The 24,264-nt window shown below is 43.8% G+C and overlaps 1 protein-coding gene across 2 annotated transcripts in view; it reads left to right on the forward strand.

The window, feature by feature from the left end:
• The first annotated feature begins 212 nt into the window (after nucleotides 1-212).
• Nucleotides 213-24,264, forward strand: part of AGTR1 (angiotensin II receptor type 1) — a 42,004-nt gene continuing 17,952 nt past the window's right edge. Inside the window, exons 1-2 of one of the 2 annotated variants that reach the window (XR_004426675.1) lie at nucleotides 213-778; nucleotides 2,258-2,418. The gene's annotated coding sequence lies outside the window, so the exon portion shown is untranslated. Of the gene's footprint in view, nucleotides 779-2,257; nucleotides 2,419-24,264 lie in introns of those variants that run through there. The other variant, XM_033150405.1, reaches the window with a different exon arrangement.

Genomic DNA, 24,264 nt, shown 5'->3' on the forward strand with positions numbered 1-24,264 from the left:
GCAACCGGGGTGGTAGAAACACAGACACGAGTGGAAAACAAATACGCAGGATTTTTCAACTTTGCGAACGGCACTTTACGGGTCTTTCTTCGCTGATCGCTCTCTCCCCCTCCCCTCTAATAAGTTATGGAGAACAAGTTGCCCTAAACGCGGTGGGGGATCCAAAGCGCACCTGAAACAGATCGACCCCCATCCCTGCTGCAGCGGTAGGGACAGGAAGCGGTAGCCTCGGGCGGCGTTAACTAGCGGAACGGGCGGAGGCGTGTCCATCGGCAGCGATTTCATTAGCGGCGCTGCTGGGCTGCGCTGGACGGGGAGGGGGCAGCGAGGAAGCGGGTCTGAGCTGAGGCTGATTCATTCACGGGATGGGAGGGGAAGTGGGGCGGGGGGAGAAGCGAGGCCCAGAACTAGGGGCTCTCCCGGGAGGGAGCGGGGCGGGTGGAGTGTGAGCTGGAGGGGAACGCAGTCGCGCAACGAGCAGCCGCCCTGGCTATAAATCCTGGGGGGCGAAGCCAAACGGATCCAAGCCTTAGGACAGTCCTGCGCGCAGCCACCCAAGGGACTGAGGCTGCTGCCGCCGCCTTCTCGCAGCAGCAATAGTAGCTGCAGCACACCCAGGAAGGTGAGGCGCGCGTGGCTTCCCCCAGGGCGGAGATTCGTGGATGCCGAGCTGCCCAGCCCGTCCGAGAGACAGAGAGAGAAGAGAGGGAGAAATCCGCAGTTGCACAGCCGCTTCCAGCGCATCTCGCCAAGCCTTGCAAGTTTCTCCTCTCGCCTTGTAAGTTTCCTCCTCCTTCCACGCGTCTCTGTGCTGTTTTCTTTCCCCTCCTGCCTTGCCAACTCCTGAAATTTGTTTTTTCTTCCTCCTTGCCCACATGCAAACTGCTGCCTTGGTTGTATTTATTATCATTATTTGTTATCACCGTCCCTGGAGGGAAAGTTTCCACCACCACCCCGTTTCCTTCTGAGAAAGGCTTTCCCCTCTTGCTTCTCATTTTACATGAGAGAGCTGAAAGTTTTCTAGCATAGACTCCGACGACGTGATTTCTAAATCTCACAAGCCCTAAGGAAATATTGGAAACACACGGATTGGAGGGGGGGGGTGCGCGCGCGTGCGGGCAGAGCTATAGAACAGGACTTTTTCCTTTTCCTTAATGCTTTTTGGAGGATAACTGACAATCCTGTGATTTTGGTATGCTTGCAAAAGCATATTTGAGTATAGGCACAAAACTAAGCCCTCTTTTATATATAGTTAAGTGCATACTTAACCCTACTCCCTTCCACTCAGTCATTAAAGTCAATGGCATTTAAAGATACGGTACTTAACCATTGCTAGGATCAGGCATTATTCTTTGGAAAGTTTATTACTATTGCATGAAATTTTATTATGCTTTGGCTCAGATACTCGGTTTGTTCCATGCTTCACCAAAAGAGATATGAAAGTGTATCTGTGATTTTCCAAACTCTTATAACAGAGTGTGCATGTGGAAGGAATGCCTTGTTTACACTGTGCTGAAATTGCAACTCCCTTAATTACTGCTAAAAGCAATAGTTTTAACAACCAGAGTCCACAAGGAAGACCGATTGCTTGTTCCAAGGACACCTCTTTGAAACGATGCCACAGATTTATCTGCTTGCAGAAGATGGAGGGCTTGTGCACTCACAGTCCTGTCATGTGAATCCTCTCATATTTCTTGTCAACAGGTCTGAGGCACCATTTAATAGAATCAGTGACAGACCTACTGCAAGCCGACAACTTTCCATCTTATTTCTAGCAACTTTCTAATTTACTTCTAGCAACTAATAGAGGCCAAGTCAAGCCATAACTTTGACTTGACAAATCAGTTGAGGGGAACAAACTGGCAAGACGTGTCCTATTTTCCAAAACTCTCAAAATAATTTTCCTGCTAGTTTATATTGATTCTAAATTGTCCCTCTGTTTCTATTAGATTTCTGCTTCCTTACAGAATGAATTTTGTTGGCATCCGTGCAAGGATCAGGATTTAATCATACTTATGGTGCAATCCTAGGCATGTTGGCTTGGAAGCTGAATGCCCCATTGTATTCACTGGGGCTTTAATCCCTGGTGCGTGTGCATAGGATCGTAGCCGTAACCCTGTGCATCAGCAACTTGATACAAAGTCTGTATCCTCAGTAAGCAAGCATACAAAATCTCAGAGTCAAAGTTGGTTCTTATGTTAATCGGATATCGATGATTACTGTTGCAGCAGGGTCAGGTTTCTACTATGTTGCACAGGGAACATCTGGGACCAGAGACAGTTTGCATGACAACTCCACATTTCAGACATTACCCAGGGCAGTGTGGGACCTGACCGTGCAAACAGTGAACTGCAAAGCAAGGACCAGCTGTCAGCCATTGTGATGTTGCTGTGATGCCCGAGTAATACAACAGGATGGTCTCTGGTATGTGTCAAGTAGCTTCAATATAAACACCGTGTGCTGTGTGATACGCGCAAAGAAATATGCGCCAAAGATCAAATGGCATTCCTTTTTACCTCTGCCCTTAATCCGAAATTAATAGTGTTGCACCACCAGTACAGTTGGCAGCAGAATATGTCTCATGACCTTTTGGATGGAGTTGTGACTCCCCCAACAAGAAGCTGACATTTTATTTTTAAGGCAAGGTTAAGGGGAATGCCTGCAAATAACAATAATCACGCAGAGATCATTTTAGAATTCTGAAAATGTCACAGGCAAGATGTCGGTCCCTTTTTAAGTGTGTAAAGTGGAATGTGTGTGGGCTGAAATGGGGAAGGGGTGATGTATCAGGTGAGGGCAATGGCAGAGACTTCATAGACTTGCAGACCCGCCAAAACTTCAAATCTGGTCCCGGAGGAGAGAATACCAAAGCAGGTCACATGCAATTCTCAGGCCTGGTTTAGAGGGGATGGGAGAAGAGTCGTGCTTGAGTGGGACGTGAGCACAGCCTAAACCAGAAGCAACTCATTCCCTTATCCCACCACAGTTGGCATAGATGCAAAGGAAGGCCGTGTCCTTTCTTCACCTCCCAAGCTACCATGAGGTGGGGACAGGAAGGAGGTTGGGCTCGGGGACAATAGGCCCTTTAGCATTAGTCCTGTGACTCTGAGCCCTGTTCCCTCCATCTCACCTGCAGTTGCTTGGTGGATGATGCCTTTTGACAAGTTATCTGTGTGCCCAGATGCCCTTTCTCCACCAATGCAGCTGTTCTAAGGGACACTGTCTCTTTATGGCAGGAGTGGGGAGGGGGTCCCTTTTCAGCCCAAGGGTTGCAATCCCTTGCGGAAAATCTTCTGGGACCCATATGTTAGCAGTAGGAGGACATACAGGCTCGGCTCCTTCCAAGCAGGCAAGAGGAATCCTGAAAATTCATGGACACATTCCAGCCAGATAAACTTACTTGGAAGAGGGCACAGAGCAGGACTGGTGAGGAAGGGTGTGGCCTGGGGGTCAGAGAGGGAGGGCTAGATGGCCACATTCCCTCCCCAACCCCCTGTTTTATGGGGAAGGACCATAGCTTAGTGGTAGAGAAGCTACTTTGTGTGCCAAAGGTCCCAGATTCATTCCCTGGCAGATGGTGGGGATGATATCTGTCTACGTGCTGCTGCCAGTCCTAGTAAACCGTACTAGGTTAAATGGAAGAAACTATACCGTCCAGCTCTGTCATTACTTAGAGAGGCAGGATTGTGTCTTAATTCCTCTTCAGGCAATCTCTAAATCTGTAGAGTCAATGCACAATTGGGGGGGGGGGGTCAGGGGACGACAAATGTGCCAGCTTCCCTCCTCCCCCTGTGTCACTAATGTTGGAGAGTGACTGACAGTTGGAGAGTGAGTGACAGTTCCTGTGCTGCTGTTGGCTCCCTGCACATTTTAGAACCCTGGAAAACCACGATTCCAAAACTCATGGGGAGACTTCTTGCTTCAGAAGTTTGCCCTCCAACAAAGGGTGAGCAAGGAGAATGGTGGCACACACATTCCTGCTGCATCTCCCCTCCCTCCCCATATTTTTAATCTTCACATTTAGTGAATCTTTGACAAGAACATTAAATATCCCCACAGAAGCCCAAACTCACCAGTTGCTTAGGATGTTCTGTAAAGTCAAATTCCAACTTGCTAATAATGGGGAAAGCCATGTTTTGGGGGAAAGACTGTAATTCAGTATTGGAGCACACAGAATGTCCCAGTTTAATCTCTGGCATCTCCACTTAGAAGGACCAGGTAGCAAGAGATGGGGAAAGGCTTCTACCTGACCCCTTGGAGAGCTGCTGCTATTCATACAAAATGTTCTGTTACTCCCACAGATAATACTGGACTCGGGCAACATTCACCCTGTGAATAGGGATTAGTTGTTGAACCACTCTGGAAAGTGTAGCTCCTAGGGCTCTCCTAACAACTCGCAGCACCCTTAACAAACCACAGCTCCCAGAATTCTTAGAGGGAAGCCATGACTGTTTAAAGTGGTATCAGAGTACTCTAAACGTACCATGTGAATATGGCATGAGATGGACAAATAGTCTGACCTAGTATGTTCCGTTATTGTTTGTATTTTATTTGTATAGTATTTCATTTTGTATGAAACCAGCTGTTTAGCTGACATAAGGTCTTCAGGCAGGAATTCTTTCTGGAAGAAGAGGGGTTCTGTGCAACTTGGAAGCTTGCTAGTGTCCTGGTGCTCAGCCTAATCCTTCAGCAGGTTTCCTGAAAAGTAACGCCCATGCAGTTTTATTTGGCTTGCTCCCTAATTAACATGTGCAGGATTTCAGCCTTAGTCTTTGGATCCTGAAATCCACAAATTGTGTGGAGGGAGAACATTCCCAAGATACATTTGATTGCACACATATTTCATATTTTCTTTTATCCACTTTATATCCTGTCCTTCCTGCATATTTCAATAACCAGAATTTCTGCAAGGTTATTGTTCCTAAGCACAAAACTAAAATCATTTAATGAATTGTTCTGGGGTGGTTTCTAACAGGAGACAGGAATTAGCATGGTAACAGCACATCTTCACAAAGTTTGAATGATGCCCGATTACCACCCATAGCACTAAGACCATTATGTACCTCCTGAGCTCCTTTACTGAAAGGGAGAGAGTCTTTTCAGAAGGTTGGGGATTTGAATAAGCAGCTGACCAATTTTTCTTTCCACTTTAAGAAATCTGACTGGCTGAAATGAAGGTGATCCCTGATAATACATGCTGGTGTATAAAAGTCAAGCAATAATCAGTGTGGCTTGTCTTGGAAGAGTGTCCCACATTGTGTTTGATCCTGCCAAAAATCCTGTTGGCATTGATGGAATTTATGACAGCCCAATGGATCCAGTGATGTCCATACTTTTTTCAAAGAGGGCCAGATTTGACAAAGTGTGGGGGCCAGCCACAGTTGTTGACCTTTTTTTTAGGATTGAAGTTGTTGAGCTGATTTTAGGGTTGGAGTTGTTGAGGTTTTTTTTTAAAAAAGGATTTTACCCCAGGAAATGAAATGCCACAAGGGCCGGATTGAACGGACCGCCGAGCCGGATTAGGCCCCCAAAACGAACTTTGGACATGCCTGGATTATGCCATAGCATTGGGGGCATGCGGCAAGTGCATTTCCTGTATTGCAGGGTGGAGAAGTGGATCTGGCCCCCAAGCCAGATCCAGAAGTGGCCAGACCTCTGCAAACCACTTTGACAGGTGAATGGGGCCATCCTATCACATCTGGTGATTGTAACTTCCATCCACGGCTGGAAAGGAATAACTGGGAACCAGTGTTTGAAATTAACCAGTTGCCAGGTGCATTTTGCACCTGGCCATTGACTACTTGAGACCAAGTGAAGATGCCTGGGTGTGAGGCTGTTACCTGACATCTCCACCATCTGGAGGTCTGTGCCTGGGGGTCATTAGTTTCATTAGAATTCTATCAGTTATATTTTTATCTGCACAATTGGGATGAATTTCAGAAACCAAAATGCTTTTTCTGGGCAGCCTGAGCAGGAGCAGTGAACAATGTTACAGTTAATTGTTGTAGCTCAGGCGTCAGCAAACTTTTTCATCAGGGGGCCGGTCCACTGTCCCTCAGACCTTGTGGAGGGTCGGACTATATTTTTTTTAAAAAATGAACAAATTCCTTTGCCCCACAAATAACCCAGAGATGCATTTTAAATAAAAGGACACATTCTACTCATGTAAAAACACACTGATTCCCGGACCGTCCACAGGCCGGATTTAGAAGGCGATTGGGCCACATCCGGCCCCCGGGCCTTAGTTTGGGGACCCCTGTTGTAGCTTGTCTTCACTTAATCCACCCCACTGCCCCGCTCACAGTTATGAAGAATATCCTTCCGTTCTGAATAGTCCAGTATATGTGTGGACTGTCCCTGGATCAAGTGGCTTTTCTTCTTTTAAATTCTCTTTTTTTTTTTTAATCAGAATTTATTGGCATTTTCACAAAATAACACAAACCCAACCCCCACACCTACAAATAACAAAACAAATACAAATACACATAATGTCAGGATTCTTCTTCTTATCTGTATACCTTATTAAAAAAAAAAAAAATTCCTAGTTCCAAATCTTGACGTTTGACTTCCCCCGCCTATACACCTTCGGTTTTAAGACAATACACTATTTCCTTAACAACTTTTCTCTATGAAAATTTAACTTTACTTAAAAAAGAAAAAACACCTTTGTCTTATTCTTTGCATTATAACCTAAAACTTAACCAAATATTCTTACAGCTAAACTTATTTCTTCTATCATTTATCATGCTGCTTTTAACTTAAACTCAATATCTCCTTACTTTTTTAACATAGACTTGTAATTAACAAACTTCACACTCCGATTTCGGATACCATGGCAGACCATCTATATTCTACATTAATTAGTTCAACCCACTCCCCTTCTGTCCATTATCTTCTCCTGTCCTTCACCAGAACCAGATCTCCAATTATATTCTTCTAAATGTCCACAGATCCAGGTTGCAACCACAACAAACCCTGCATCGAGCTCCAAGATGTTCGTCCTCTCCATTCTGAGTTTCTCCGTGCCTTTGTGCCATGCTTCTTCTTCTTGTAGAAATCTTAATTCTATGCCCCTCGACCCCGAGCTGCCACCTCGGAGTCTGGATATTAAAAATCTTTCCGTTCCAGGGCTACTGCCACCCCCTGAAATCGGTCCCTGTTCCATTCGGATTTGCTCAGCCATCTCCAACCATCCTTCCAACACATCTTCCAACTCTTTGCAGAAGTCTGTTTCCATTGAATAAAACTTTCGAAAAGCCTCCTCTGTGGAAAACAAATTCTTTCCATTTATAATCGCACTCAAGGCTCTTAGTTTTCGATCAAGCAGTTCCAGTTGAAAGACAGTAAGTTTTTCCTCCTCCTCCCAATCCTTTAATGCCAACATAAGCGCAAAGTCCAACATCTTCGGGGGGGGAGGTGGGTATCAAGTTACGTTTCCTGTCTTTTCCTTCCTTTGTCTCAATTTTTTCCTACGCAAGTCCAAATCGCCGCCATTTCTTCCGATCCCGGAGTATAAAGACCGAAACTTCAAATGGAGATATTTTTTCCTCAGTTAACCCCCAAAAGGAGATCTCAACAGACTCAGTTCTCAAATTCCAAATGCTTTCTATTGATTGTTGTAGCAGCAGTCACTTAAAGAGTTAATTTCTTTCACCACCCGAAGGGAGAGAGGCGGGCTGCCTTTCTTCTTAATCCCAGAGCTTTCCCGGAATACAAAGAGTCAGTTAATTACTCACAGCTTCTGGTTTCTTAGCAACTCCTTAATGACAGGTAGAACAGAGACGCTCATCACGGACTTTGCCGCCGCATGTAAACATCCCGGTTGGGGCATTTCCCCTAAAGCCCGGCTCCGTGGTCCCTTCACCCCCACTCCCCCTTTACAGGGGGAGCGGGGGAAGGGTTCGGAGCACAACGGGCACAGCCGGGGAGCCCAGGGCACGGGACGCTCTTCCCGTGCCCCCACCGAAGCCCCGCTATGCGGCTGCAGGGCTCCTAACCCCCGGAATGAACTGGGTGCTTCGCAGCCGAAGCAGCCCACGACCATCCATAATGGCGCCAGCCGCCGGAAGTCCTTCTTCTTTTAAATTCTCAAAGCTCTTAACCCAGCTCAAGGTTTTCGTCTGAACTAGCCGAATGTTTAGCTGAGAATCAATCGCAGTCAGTCCATTGTTTGAAAAATAATACATTAGAGCCGTCTTGCCCCAAAATGGCAACTAGACATTCTATTTTGGTGACTGTAACCTTGGTTTAAGGTGCCATTTGGCACCCAGCTTATACGTCTGAGTTTCTAACACTGATGCAGATGGTTTTTTGTGTGAGTTGAAGGGGTTTTTTTTGATATCCAGGTCCCAATCCTTATAGGGCTTTAAATGGAGGAGGAAGAGGAAACAGAAAGTCAGAAAGCGCCAGTATAGGAAATAGAGAGAAAATATCTGGGTAGGCAGAAGTGTACTTTATTAGACTCAAGGCATCTCCAATTAGCATCTTCTTCAGGGCCACTCTTAAACACAGCAAATCTTATTCTTTGGTCTCTGGTGGCTCTTAGAGCAGCTCTTGGAGATACAGCTAGGGCAGTCTTTTTATATCATTGTGTAAAAACATCAAGCAATTGTCTCTGTGGCTTTGGAGTTACTGAATTTATAGCACTGGAAAGTGTCACGAGAACGTAGATTTTCAGTGAGCAATTATTTTGAAAGCATGTTAAGGGATTGTTTACTCAGTCAAGATTCAGATTGTGATTTAACAATTCCAGGGTGATGTGTACAGAGGGGAATCATGCCAGAGTTTGTCAGCTGCAATGACTCCTTGCTCTTTACCGCACAGGAGCCTATTCTCTGCATCTGATCACCCTTTACACCTCCCAGGTTTGCAAATTAAAAGGGCAAGCAGGATTACCTTTCCACTTAATTCTATGGAAACACAAAGCAGGAGAAAATCGATCACCATTCACGGGTTGCATTAGCTTGGTTGTGAAGATCATTCTGATGTAAAAAGGGGGGGCACAGTACAGATTTATTTAGGTTTTTTGCTATATTTTCACCTCACTCATTAATTGAATTCGGCACAGGTAAATAGTACGTCCAAAGAAGTCTGGATTAACTTTTGGGGTAAAGGTCTGGTTTCCATGGAGAAAATATTAGGGAAAGTTGTATTTCCCCAGATTTTTCATGAAAATTGGATAGCACGCCCAAGTTCTGCAAAACATTGTATTAATTACTTTTTATTCCATGCACTTTACAGCACCTCACTTCAGTTCATCATTACAACTACAGTGTGTGGCAATAATGTCTCTACATTATTATTTTTCTAATGGGCAATTAAAGCCAAGTAATGGGAGTATTTATGTGGTCAAAAAGTGGGATAGAAAGCTGTAAAACAAAGACATATTTTTGGGGCCAATTTATGCTTTCATTGGTGAGCTGGGATGTATGTTCATCCAATCATCAGTGTACTATAACATGCTGGCAAAACTTTTCAGAGTTTTCTGTTTTAAATTCTACATGCCCTCAGAACAGAAAGAGCCATATACCAGTAAATGCATTCCATGAGGCCAGAGTGCCTTTCTAAATCATCACTCGAACAGCAAGAACACTGGCAAGCGTAACACTTTGTCAATGCAGATAGTCGTGCTACTGAAGGGATGAATTTAGGAGTTAGCTGTTGCCATTTTCTGCAGCAGGGAGCATTTGCTATTTTTCCTTAGCATAACACTTAACACTTGCTGTGGCGGTTCGCTCAACCTGCAGAGGTCCCCCAGACGTTTGACGGTCCGTTGATACCTGCACTCACCACTTTATTAATTAACCTCTGCCACCAACCAGTCTGTCTGGTATTTACTTCACTCAGTTCAGTCAGGGAGAATATTGGAACAAAACTGTTTTATTTGAAGTTTAGTACATAAGCATGTGGTTTCTGAATAAACAGTACTTTCTTGGTTGTGTTCTTGTTAACAACAGTGCCCAACGATTTCTCCCAACCCTTTTCCTACTCCTTCCCTTGCCACCCTTCTTCCCACCTCTCAATATCCACAACAAGCCCCAAAAGACTCAAGACTAAAGAACCAAAAGACTAACGAACCAAAGACCAAAGAACCAACGAACCCCCTTCCTTCCCCGGGAGGGGTTTATATAGCCCACATAACTCCGCCCCCTAAAGGTTCTTACTGGTTATTCCTTTTAACTCCTTCTATGCCAATCCTAAGTTTGGGTGATCGCCACACTTGCCTTTCAGGAAGAGTGGCATTGCCATAATTTGCTTAGATTAGTGTTGGAGAGGGACATGTTGTTTTCTTCACCCTCTTATCCATTTGTATCATATATATTAGATTGTGAGTCCGTGGACAGGGACTAAATTGCAGAAGTGTGCACAACAGCAGTGATTCCCAAACTGTGGCCATATGAATGTGCAGGGGGGGGGGGTAGAGAGAGCTATGTGCCTGTTTTGGAAATTGAAGACACTGCTAGAGGCATCTACCACCTATGCCCATGCTGTAGAGGTGAGGTCCTCTACCACACTGATCCTACCCCTTGTTAATATATGGGCAGCAACAACATCTCAAGGGAGGACTAGAGTATGGGGTACTCTAGTGCAGGTGCAAAGGCAGAGGCCAGGGGTCAGCAAACCTTTTCAGCAGGGGGCCAGTCCACTGTCCCTCAGACCTTGTGGGGGGCCGGACTATATTTTGAAAAAAAGAAATGAATGAATTCCTATGCCCCACAAATAACCCAGAGATGCATTTTAAATAAAAGCACACATTCTATGCATGTAAAAACACGCTGATTCCCAGACCGTCCACGGGCCGGATTTAGAAGGTGATTGGGCCGGATCTGGCCCCCGGGCCTTAGTTTGCCTACCCATGGCAGAGCCAGTAATTAATTGCCTGCCTGGGCCACAGATGTTCCAGGTGGACAACCTCCACACCCTGTCAAAGGAAACAAGAAGAGGCTGCTGACCTTTCTGAACTTTGATGTGGTTTGGGGTTGCCCAACTGCTGCTGGCCATGAGTTTGCCATGAGTGTTGGGATTAGCTAATGTTGGTCTAGTGAAATCATGGGAGTGTGGTTAGACCAATCCTAGTCTTTCACAATTTAGTCACTTTACATGTGAAATATAAAGCTTAGAGAGAAACTTGGAAAAAGCTGGGGTGGGCCTTAAATTCGCTTTAGATTTAAAGCTTTCTTATGCTTCCTTAACAGTCATAGATTCCCCATAAAGAATTCTGGAGACTGTAATTTGTAAAAGGTGCTGAAAGTTCTTAGGAGACTTCCTTTCCCTTCAAGGAGCTACAATGCCCAGAGTTCCCTGGGAAGAGGAACTGATTGTTCAGCTGCTCTGAGAATTGTCATGACTGTTCAAAATGGTATGATACTGCTTTAAATGTATGGTGTAGATGGGGTCTACAATTATCTGGTGCAAGAGCCTAGGCAGAACTGGCTTACAGATATGAGTGAGTCTCCAACGAAATTTCCTCAGGGGACCCCCCCCCCTCATTTGCAAGTGATCCATGCTGGGCTGTTCTGTTCATAGCCACAGTGCTCTGATCCATGCTGGATGTCAGGAAGCCAACTTGTTAAATTTCCCACAATGCTCCAGATATTGCACCTTTGGGGCATTGTGAGAAATTTAAAAGCCCAAACCCAGCCACTTGGCTGATGCACGAGAAAAACACATTTAAAGGGGGACCTAGGCAAGCATCAGTGGGCCCTGCTAGGCTCCTCCCAGGGGTGTTGTGTTGTGTGCTAAACGGGGTCAGCAAAAGGATCGTAATATATGTTGTTTGGAAAGCATGGTTCCATCCTGTAGCCCTGGTTGGCTGGGTAAAGGAGAGAGCAGGACACAGACAATGCTAAATGAGCCACCCTGCAATTGTAGAGAGAATGCCTCCCCCTGGTTCTGGAAGGTATTGAAGAAAACAAGTCAGGAAAATATACCTCCAGATTTTGTGTATGCCCCCATGCATTAAGTGCAAGAAACATAATTAGCCATGAAGGCATAGAGTTGTGAGGAAGGGAAAGGTCCATATCCGTGATTCCTGTTGTATATAAATCATCATATTTGCTTGAGAGGAGAAAAGGGAATTGGACTGAATCATTGGTCAAATGATTCACTGGTTGCCCAGTCAGGTGGAATAAAAGATTATGACAATGAGATTTTAGCCACGGAGCAGGAAAAGGGAAAAGCATTAACACTCCTTCGGTTTTCAAACTTCCAGTTCTCCAGGAAGTCCTTCAGCACTTGTTCACCTGCTTCTAAAATTCCTAGGAATCTAAGGTGTATCCTCTATTGCTCACATACATGGGTAGGCAAACTAAGGCCCGGGGGCCGGATCTGACCCAGTTGCCTTCCAAATCCGGCCCATGGATGGTCTGAGAATCAGCGTGTTTTTACATGAGTAGAATGTGTCCTTTTTATTTAAAATGCATCTCTGGGTAATTTGTGCGGCATAGGAATTCGTTCATATTTTCCCCCAAAATATAGTCCGGCCCCCCACGAGGTCTGAGGGAAAGTGGACCGGCCCCCTGCTGAAAAAGTTTGCTGACTCCTGCTCACATAGGACAGAAACTTTTTTTATACAGAACTGTAAAGCCCTTTTCATGTGTTACTTGTGCACAAGACAGTTCCTTGTGGGGTCATACTGCTTTCTCTGCCTCCAACACTGTGTGCCCAGGGCTAGTTTTGCTTCTGATGCCCACATGTTGACTACAGATGCCTGAAAATGAACACCCTGCTGCTTTGCAGGAAGGAGAGGGGTGAGGTGCTGGGAGGTTAGTATCCTACAAACGCACCAGCAGGAGGACCACACTGGTTCCCTGACCTCCCTTCCACATCACTCCACCTCTTCCTCTCCTCTTTGGTGAGCAGCAGTGACTCAGCCGTCTGGAGGTTAGGTGAGCCCACCAGACCATGTGGCATCTGCTACTAGTTGATATATCCAATTTTAGATATTTCTGTTAAAATGTAAAGCGGTATACAGTAAGTAAATCTGAGGATCCTTCTGGCCACAACAGAAAAAGCAAGAATGAATTTCAAATGTACAGCCCAACCTGAAAACCTGAGAAAACAAGGGAATTCCAGATACTTCGCCTTAAAACTGGCGTATGCAAATAATTCCCCGCAATTTCTGCACTTACACAGTTTATTCATTTCTAAGAATGGGGATTAGTTGAAGAAACGCTGCTTCCATTCAATAAATCTCACAGGAAAGTGATTATAAACCTACACATCTTCACTATTCATCAACACAAATTAATGTGTAATCTGTGGTTGATCATTTGTTAAAACTCATTATTGCCATTTGTAATTTGCCTTTAGTCATTCACTATCTCAATATTTAAATAACTATAGTTTCATAGTCCGTGTCACTGTGATTACAATGTGACAAATTGCAAAGGACTTAATTGTCAGTGGCAAAATGTGAATGGGAGTAAATTAATCCACATAAAGTGAAGTCCAGGCTGCAATCCTATACCCGCTTTCTTGAATTTTGTGGAAACTTACTTCTTAGTAGACTTACATATAATTGCATTGCTAGGATTTTTCATGGAAGGGCTTTAAACATCAAGAGCTCCAATCATTGGCCTCCTGCATTGTGCTAGTAGGTAGCTCATTTGGTAGAGCATGAGACTCTTAATATCAGGGTCTAGAGTTGAGCCCCACATAGGGCAACAAATTCCTGCATTGCAGGGGGTTGGACTAGATGAGTCTTGTGGTCTCTTCCACCTACAATTGTATGGTTCAAATAAACTTATCTGCAAGATACCTCCAACCTCTTGAATGTTTTTTGGCTGATCTACTTCATTACTCTGTCTAGAAAATAATTCCAACTGAGATATATTTGTAGCGATAAAGCAAATTTGGTATTCTGTTTGCTTATCTTCGCTGGAGAATTCCATGCTAACAATGTAGCCCACAAACAAGTTATACTGGAGCTTTGGGAAAGAGGTTGATCAAAGCTCCATTCTACACACATAACACTTGGTAACTAAAACGCTTCAAGCTTCATCCAGAGAAATTAAGTCATGCTTTAATCCCATTGAAATAATGGGAGACAGGATTTAAATCAGTTGTGACTAGGGATGGGTGAAGCTGGCTATTTCTGTGTTGGATCACACTCTTAGATATCCCAAACTTTCCTCAAAAGCAAAGCAGAGTTCCTTTGCTGAAACTGGGGCTAGACTGGAAGTGGGTTTTTAATTTTAAGCTGTGGGTTTCAGTAATGGGGGCAGGTATGAAAGCGCTTATCAGCTGCAGTGTATGGAGTAATTGATATTTTGCTGTAACACAAATGTTCCATAAAGCAGGTACAGATACAGCACTAAAAGCTGTTTTTCAGATAACTGTATCTTCTTCTATAAACACTGGCTGACTAGTGAGTAAAGTGAGTTAATACAGTCATTTCATTATAATGGATCTTCTATTTTTTTCTTTTCTTTTAATCCTTTGTAATTCCCTTCCAACTTGCACAACCACATATGTGTGTGTGTGTGTTTTGTTCAAATCATTTTGAACAAATTAGTGTGTTTTCCAACTAGCAATGAGAGCTATGCATGGTAGTGATCATTGCTCTGTCCACTGGAAATCCTTCTCAATGGCCTTCTGGCTGATGAGATTTCTTCAGGCATTGTCTCCGTAAGTGTCTCTGAGTGGACTTTTGGATTGTTTTTGGTGGGCCCCAATGCTACAGCCTGCCTAGTGTCCTCTCTTTTACCTGCCCCACCCGCTAGCTGTTGCATAGCCATTTCATTGGGCCAGCACCGGCAAGTCCCTGTTTGCTAAGTAAAGTAGGAAGGGGAGTCAGAGAAGTTATGAGGGTGGGACAAGGAAAAGAGGTCTCCCTCCTCAGAAATGTGGATGAACCCCAAGTCTTAAGTCTCTGCTGTGCCACAAAGCTTACTTGGTGCCATTTCCCACCCTAACCTACCTGACATGGCTGTTGTGAGGGTGAAAGAGGAGAACATTTATGCTGCTCTGAACTGCTTGAAGGATATGGATGGATGGAATAAGAGATTGATGCTTTAGCTCCCTTTCAAATGTTGTGTGTAGCATGCTAGAATATGCCATCCTTAGCCGTAGAGCCTTTAATTCCTAACTTTTTAAAATCGCATTGACTGCAGTGGGACTTGCTTCCAAGTTAAACACCATGGAATTCTGTGGAACATACTTCTCAGTAAACATGAACAGAATTTTGCTGTAAGTCCATTATATTTATTCATGCAAATAGTGTTCGCACATTGCACTTCTAGAAGGATGCCAGCTTCCCCCTCCCCCCCCACACACAATCTGAGATATAACAGGCATGTTTACAAAGCCAAGGAACCTTCAAATTACAGCATTACATTCTCAACAGTTTAGTTAAAGTTCTGTCAGGCTTTCCATTGTACAATTTACTGTAAATTGTGCTTGCTTAAGAGGGCAAAATTTATGTAATTTGTTATCTGATTTTTAAGACCGATGGTGTCTGAGGAAATAGAACAGGCCTTATATGCTGATAGATTCTGATGTGACGAAACGAGGGTTTTCTCAGATACAGAACTGGCCATTAGATTGACTTTTTTATTTTTAAAAGGCCTCTTCTTTCCAGGTCTTCATCTCACTTTAAGGATTTAAGTGCAGTGGTTCGACTTCTTGTTAACTACGACCTTAGAATAATTACATTGGACAGCCTCACCGTTGGGGGGACCTTACTTCAAAAAAGGAGATATTCAAAAGTAAAAATGTTAGGAATTACCTGAAGCAAGAGAGAGAGAGAGAGGAAAAGATTATGAGCCAAAGAATCAGCATGGAGGCTTGTTAATGAATCCCTTATTATGGTCAAAGAAGTAAGCAGAAGGTGGGGGGGGGGAGAGAGAGAGAGAGAGAGAGAGAGAGAGAGAGAGAGAGAGAGAGTAGTGATCTGTTGCTATGGAAGGGGCCTCTCTGCTTCAAATGCCTTCTGGGTGCCTGCGCCAGCAGAGGCCAGGCATGCAGCAACCAGGGAGACAGGGCCTGCCCAGTGGTGGTGCCACCTAATTTATGAAGTGTCCTCGCCAGACATCAAAACTTTCTGATTGCAGGTTAAGATCTTTTTATCTAAAAGGTTTGGAGTGGCTGACTCTATTCCTATTTTGATGAAACTATGCTCTGGTTTTAGTTTTAAGGCTCTCCAACATCTTTTACTTATCTTTAGCTTAAGTTTCACTGCTGTCTGCCTGCCGCCATTTTTTGCACAATATGCCTTTTCGTTTGCTTATTGTAAGCCATTTTCATTTTTTTTATTGTAACAGCAGCATAATTTAAAATGATATATAATAATAATAAACGTGCATGGCCCCCAAGTAGAAAAATCTATTTCAATTTTTAAAAAATACCCGTAAAATAAAATCTGAAAATTGGAGAAGGGCCATAACTCAGTGCACATTTCTCAAATATATACATTTTTGCAAGCAGTTTTATCAAATATCATGCATTTTTAATATATTATTCCCGCTTATGCATTTTTACCATATTTTCCCTAGCACATGTAGTTGTGTACACATCTTTTGTTTGGAGAGGTGCTTTAGAAAATTTGAAGAAGTGTGAATGATGAAGAATAGCTGCTTTTCTGTTCATCTTTTGAGAAATGCAAATTAAAATGTGAACAAAATTGAATTCCCCACCACCACCCCACCCCAAATTCCTGGCAAAGACACCATTGCATACAACCCTTTGGGCTGGGAATATATTAATCAACTGTATTGAGGAATATTTTGAAAATGTTACATATATCAAAGTCCCCATGTGCTGCATTGTGTCAGTGAATTAGCAATACAGTGGTACTTCGACTTACGAATTACTCAACATACGAATTTTTCAACTTACGAATGAAAAAAGTGCCCGCATGCCTACGAATTTTTTGACATCCGAAGGAGATCCGTTGGCAGTTTTAGATGGGGTTTATTCGACTTACGAATTTTAGATGGGGTTTATTCGACTTACGAATTTTTCGTTTCCAATGCATTCCTATGGGGAAATCGCTTTTTTCGACTTACGAATTTTTCGACCTACGAATGTGCATTCGGAGCGGATTAAATTCGTAAGTCGAAGTACCACTGTATTAGCAATTGTGTCCATTAGTGCAATATAGTAATGAACTCCAGATTCCCTCTATTCCCTAGAGGTCTTCTGCAGGCCTGCATTAAATGCCCTCCAAGTAAGCTGTATCTATATAACCAAGTTCCATAAATGTTACTGGCCGTATGGAACCTGCATGGGTAATCAAAGACCAACAGGCGAAACAGTTGCTGAATAGGAAAAAGTTCCTCAAGGGGGGACTCATTGTAAGTGTGATCTCTTACCATGTTACAGGTAGGTAGCCGTGTTGGTCTGCCATAGTCAAAACAAAATAAAAAATAAAAAATCCTTCCAGTAGCACCTTAAAGACTAACTAAGTTTGTTCTTGGTATGAGCTTTCGTGTGCATGTACACTTCTTCAGATACTCTTACCATGTGTTGACATTTTGTCCAAGTTTCACCTTCCTGAATGAAGCAAGCAAAAGTTCTGGATTTACTTAGTGGGTTTTCCTAATGTGTCTGTTGGATTACATACTGTGAAAGAATCAAGAAGTCACAAAGCTTCCTGTAGGTTTCATACAGGTTTAGCTGAAGTCTTTTCGCTAGAATTACACACTATTCACATTAATGTACAAGAAACAGTAATGAGTCGGTTTTTTGTTTTGTTTTTTGGAATTTCCTCTCCCACTAGCTTTTGTGAAGGAGTGTCAGTTCAGGGAAGTATGTTACATCTTTGCCAATAAACAGACACAAAACACATTAGGATGATATATCTTAATTGCAAAAGACAAAGAAATTTTTGGGCTACCTATAACACTTTGGCCAGCAGTGATTAATAGGAAGGAAATTGTATGAGATAGAGGAGTTAAATTGCATTTAAAACCACTTAGGGGGTGAGAAAGATAAAGCCAGGAGACATGAGGCTTATCTAAAGGACTGAGAGATCCAGAGTGTTATTAAATAGCAGACTTTCCCAACCTTGAGTCTCCAGCCAAAATGGTCAGTGGTCAGGAATGATGGAAGTTGAAGTCCAACAACATCTGAGGACCTAAGGCCGAGAACGCCTGCTATATAATAAGAGCAAATTCATTGTCTAAGAATGGTTCCTTACATCCCTCTTGAGAATGGATAGTGCAGTTTTTGTCCTTGGGAAAACCTCAAAGTTTTCAGAAGTGTAATGTTTTTGCAGGGGAACCCCAAATGGAGAAACTCCCAAACCACCCAATGATGTGGGCATGGAATGCTTCCTGAAAAGTTCAACATTGTTTTATTAGAAAGCCAAGTTTCTAGACCTTATTGTTTCAAATATATAATAATAAATCTTTATTACGGTCCAGAGACCCAACAAGTTTCAAATATATATACTTGAAAGTGCATGGGTTTACCTGAAGCCAGATGGCTGACTGATTCCATGGCTAGCAAAACAAGAAGAAATTATACAAAATAAGAGGAAACAATGAACATTTGTATCATTCACGTAGATGGTAGAAGTCATGCAGTTTACAGAATCCAGCTTCTCTTGGTACAGAATTTGGATTATCTGGATGCAAACTTTTAATTGTTTTTAATTGTGGGCATAGCACAGGAGATAGGCCACTTGACAGCTTTTTGAAGCAGTTCACTACTTAGAAATGCTAATGATTAAGTAAGTAAATAAATTCCAGTTCTTCTGGAGCATTTCAAAGGTAGCAATGCAACTCTGTTTATAACATATCAATGATAGCTGAAGCCTTTTAAAAAAAAATATTGGAGAATAAGTTCAAAGACTATGTGGACTGCTCCAAATTCCCCATTTCTCTGCTCCTCCTCTCAAACTTTCTTTTTCACTGACATCCTTCAGTCCCTTGTTCCTCAGTCCATTTTGCTCATCTTCAACTACTTTGCCTTTGGACACCATTCTCCCTTAGCTTCCTGACCTGCCGAACCTCTTTCCAATCTCAGGCTGCCTCACGAAGCTACCCTATCTCTAGGACCTGTTCATTGTTATACTCCCCTTCCCTCTGAGAAGAAATACTGTATATACTGTGTTCCATAAGCAGCTGGTGTATTTGCGAACACGCGGGCACTCGGTTTATTGGTGTAGCAGAGGCTTCAGTGCCACAGGCATAATACGATGCAGATAGATTGGTCCTCATTTAAAGTTCAGAAATCAAATTGTGATGTGATGTGCACAACTGAAAAGGTCTGTGCTCTCTGTCAAGTCTTCCTGTGGTCATCTATAGCCAGTTATTCTTTTTGTGTTTGTGTGTGTGTGTGTGTGTGTGTGTGTGTGTGAGGCTTTATTGCCAGAAACTGCAAAGAAACCTTTTTCCTTCGCCACATTCTTTATCTTTCATCCTGCCATGATTCAGCACAACCTCACATGGAGTGCAAAAGACTGCAGTTCAAATTTAATAGCCTTGATACACTTTTATGATTCAGCGTGAGATATGACATTTCCCTTAATCGTTGACTCATCTGCAGATAACAAATGCAGAGGGTGATAAAGTTGCCCAGCATGAGAAATGGGCGGAAAATGGAGCCTATAACAGCAACCTATTAAAATAACACATTTCTCTTGTTTATGGGGGCAGATATTTGTATATGTACTGGATTGATAGACATAAGAATTTTTCACTTAAATCAGAAAAATGTATAGGAGGAAATGCTTGGGGTTTTTAATTGTCCCACTGTGTAAAGTATAGTTGTAATGTTGAGAGTGTATCTTCTGAAATTCCACCGCACATCTCATTTATAACTACAGCCCAGCTTTCTATAAGTCAGGGTTTTTGAGTGCCCCCCCAAAAAATAATCTCATTGGCTACGATACTGACTTTGACGACAACTTGTCCAGAATTTGGAAGCTTTTCCTTTTTTTACTTTCCCCATTTACCTTCCTTGGGTTTCCCCAGCTGCCCTCATGCAGTTCTTGCTTAGCAGCAGCAAATCAATTGGGGTGTGAAAGGAGGAGGAGGAGAACCTTCCAAAACATATGTTTTTCCCTGCTTCTGGGTGCACTATTATGATATCACCACAGCTTGTGATGTTGCCAGCAGACGATGGTTATGGATTGTTCCTGTAATGCTACTGAAGGCATCACAGGGGACAAACAGTTCAGACATTAACTGTAATACCAGAGAAGGACGCTTGTCCCATGTTGTGTTGCAGAGTCATGCTGCATAGCCTCCCAATGATGTGTCCAGCCTTTCCCAGTCCCTGCCACTACCTGCGTGTTCAGCAGCATGTGAAGGTGTCCTACACCTCAAGCGACGTGGGTGGCGCTGTGGTCTAAACCACTGAGCCTCTTGGGCTTGCCGATCAGAAGGTCGGTGGTTCGAATCCCCATGACAGGGTGAGCTCCTGTTGCTCTATCCCAGTTCCTGTAGAAATTGGAGTTCTTGATGATACCCAGAAGTCAAAAAATAAAAAATAAAATATCCCGCCTGGCCAGAGTTCTTGGATTTTTTATTTTTGACTATCCCAGTTCCTGCCAACCTAGCACTTCGAAAGCACGCCAGTGCAAGTAGATAAGTAGGTACCGCTGAGGTGGGAAGGTAAATGGCATTTCCGTGAGCTCTGGCTTCCATCATGGTGTTCCATTGCACCAGAAACGGTTTAGTCATGCTGGCCACATGACCCGGAAAGCTGTCTGTGGACAAATCCCAGCTCCCTCAGCCTGAAAGTGAGATGAGCACCACACTCCATAGTCGCCTTTGTCTGGACTTAACCACCCAGGGGTCCTTTACCTTTTACACCTCAAGTGAAATCTTGCAGATCAAAATTGGGAAGTGAGATTTGAAGTGATTTTTTAATATATATCAGGATTCTCAATGACTGTTAATGTGGCATAAGAGTCTTTCAGAAGTAGGAGGAGCAGGGCTATGTGAGGAAGGGAGTATTGTGGGAAGAGAGTCTTTGAGTATATAGCAATGGTATTCCCCCCCCCCTGCAGTGACAAAATAAGCAATCTTGAGCAAGCTTAGACGTTTCACAAGGCTCAATCAACATTCTTGTACATTCAGTCCCACAAGAAAAGGAATTTGCTTTCTCACTCTAGCAACTTACACATCAACTCAACAACTCGAATTGTTTCTTTTCTTTGCTGGAAAGAAAATGAGCTCCCAGTTTGCATATCTATTTTTATATCAACCGAGAGACAGTTAATGCCGGAGCCATTATGACAATTTTATGGATTTAAATAGAAAGAGCAGAGAGCAGATCTGCCTGCCTCTATACATCGCCCATCAAGCTAGACTGCTATTCCAAATATAGAGAAAAATGAATCTTTTGGTGACCTTAGGGCTCAATTCAGCGTTGGCAAAAAAAAATCCACAAGAGCTTACACCTAAGCTATCATGGTAGGGCCAAAGCCTAGCTGATAGAAGGAAGCAATATGTGGCATAGGTGGGGGCAGTGGGGGCGGGGCGCCCCGTATTCCAGGGGAGGGGGGTGACACTCGGTGGCCCCTCCCGCCACTCCCCAAGCTGAGCCCCGCCGCCTGGCACCATGTCCGTGCGGCGGTGGCTCATAAGGAATGTTGCACATGCGCACTCCATCCAGGCTGGTGCTGCTGCTCCTGCGGCAACCTTGCGAGCCACCAAGCGCGAAAAGCAGCACGGACAGGGCAGCTCCACGAGCCGCCGATCGCTCGGCGGTTTGCAAGGTTGCCGCAGGAGCAGCAGCGCCAGCACGGAGGACTGCGCATGCACAGTCCGTCCTGACGTGAGTCGTGACATCATGACCAAAGCGTCAGGATGCCCTGCCCCCAGGGGGTGCCTCTGTTTGCCACCCCGGGCAGTCAAGCGGCTTCCTCCGCCACTGAATGGCAGTTCCTGGGAATGCTGAGCGTCTGTTGCACTCATTTCCTGCTTGTGGATTTCCCATAGGCATCTGGTTGGTGACTGTGGGAACAGAATGCTGGATTAGAGGGGCCTTTGGCCCGATATAGCAGAATTTATGACTTTGCTCTCTTCTGACCAAGCAAAACCATCCTAGTTGCTGATACTGACTTAGCACACTCAGCTGTCTTTTACTTTGATCGTTGTGGGAAATCTGTTCAGTCCAAAATCCACCCCCCTACCATGTGCCAAGCTCAGGAAAGGAAGAGGGGCCGTGCACCACTGGGCTTCTGGAGGTCAGGGATCCTAAGGAGCATTGGCTCCAGCCCAACATGATCTCTGTCATCCACAACTTCCCACACATGTGGGCATGCATACACATGTGTGTGTGTGCGTGTTTGTGTGAGCGTGCACGCACACACACACAGAGAGAGAGATAGAGAGAGAGAGAGAGTACCCTACAATGTTACAGAAATATATCTGGTATCAATGTGAATCAAACCACTTGCCAGTCAAGCAGACTACAGTCTTGTGGATGGTTGGAGGTACTGGAGATGAGGATATCACAAGTGCATCATACGAAGCCACAGCAGGACAGGGGGGGGAAGGGATTCCCCTTATGGTCCCTTCCAACTCTATGACTCTATGATTTGTGAGGAGGCTTCCTTCACCCTCTTCCCAAAGTACCTTTGCCCATCATAAGGGATATGGAATATCTAATACTGTTTGCTTAAATGAAGGTAAACTGGTAAATGTAGAGGAATAAAGGAGAGAAAAGGAATGAGTAAACTGGGACGTTATTGTTGTTATTTTAGTTCACAAATTTATTGCTGCAACTTAAAATTCAGTATTAAACAAAGCTAAATTGCAATCATAGGAGTAGGTCGGGCCCAGAAAAAAACAACCCACATCTGAGGTGTTAATGGCCAGGTGTCTTCAGCATTTGCCAAATACTAGATAGTCAAGGTGCCAGACACACCTCTGTGGGGAGGGAATTCCACAACATAGGTGCTTCTACAGAGGATGCCCTCTACTGGGCCACCTCAAACTTCTGAGGGTGGCATCACTAGCCAAGAGTGGCTTGTCTGCTGTCTGTAGGGAAGGAGGCTTTCTTTCAGATATTTGGGGACCAAGGTGTTTATAGCTTTAAACACTACCTATGACTGGGCCTCGAAATGAACTGTCAAGCCATTGCAGCTGTTTAGAAAAGGAGGATTTATATATATACACAACTTTCTTTCTTGAAGGAGCCATCATTTAGGAGAGAGATTCGATTTTCAGGTTCCAGACCTAATCAAGAATCATACTTACCTGGAAGTAAGACCTGGTGAGCACAACTTGATGCACAGTGGGACTTACTCCTTGCCCACAGTTGCCCTTTATATCGGCTGGATTTGCTTTCAGATGTATCTGTTTAGGAACACATTAGAAAGTAGTTTTGCTTCTGCTAATCTTGCTCTGCATAACCCTGAGTAGTGCCACATCATCGGGGAGGGTAGTCATTCCATTAGCATGTGCGCACATGCCCCATGTGCATTTGCTAACATGTCTTGAGTCCAAGAGCTATTGCATAAGCTTGTGGTGCAGTGCTATTGACATGTACAACTTTTTCATGAAATTGTGTTCATCAGGAGCCACAAGTACTGGCAGCAGTAACCTAAAGAGCCCTGGGAAATTCCCATTCATGGCTTTACGTGTTTACTACATTGCTCAACATAAAGAAAAACAGAGGGGAGGCAGCAGCTGGGGTGGCTGTAGGACATTATTTCATGCACACCCTCTAATCCTTCCCTTCATCCTTACAGGGGACATAATTTCTACACATGGAATCACCCTACTGCAGATTTGTTTTAAGTGGTGTCGGAAACTTGGCATATCAATGTTCTTAATGACCCACTGAGGCATCATTAAATGCTATTGTTGATTGTAATCACAACAAGATGCTAACTCTCCCAAGCCAAAGCATTTCGGTATGGAAGTAGAAAGCTCATTCTTGAATCGTCCTGCATTAAAAGTCCTTGGAGGGGATGGGAATATAATGAATCATAGAGGAGGGTAGGAAGGAGTGTGAAGATGCAAAAGCGCTTTGTTTTCTCTGAATCACTAGGCTGCTGGCTGCTTTTGCTTGTTTGCTTTCTATTATTATTATTATTATTATTATTATTATTATTATTATTATTACCCCCACCCATCTGGCTAGGCTTCACCAGCCACTCTGGACAGCTCACAATATTATAATAATAATAATAATAATAATAATAATAATAATAATAATAATAATAATAATGTGATAAAACATCAAACTTTCCGAGACAGGGCTGCCTTCAGGTGTCTTCTAAAAGTCAGATAGTTGTTTATTTCCTTGTCAATTGATGGGAGGGCATTCTACATGGTGGGCGCCACTACCAAGAAGTCCCTC

The sequence above is a fragment of the Lacerta agilis genome, chromosome 5 (genome assembly GCF_009819535.1).
Source record: "Lacerta agilis isolate rLacAgi1 chromosome 5, rLacAgi1.pri, whole genome shotgun sequence".
NCBI lineage: Eukaryota > Metazoa > Chordata > Lepidosauria > Squamata > Lacertidae > Lacerta > Lacerta agilis.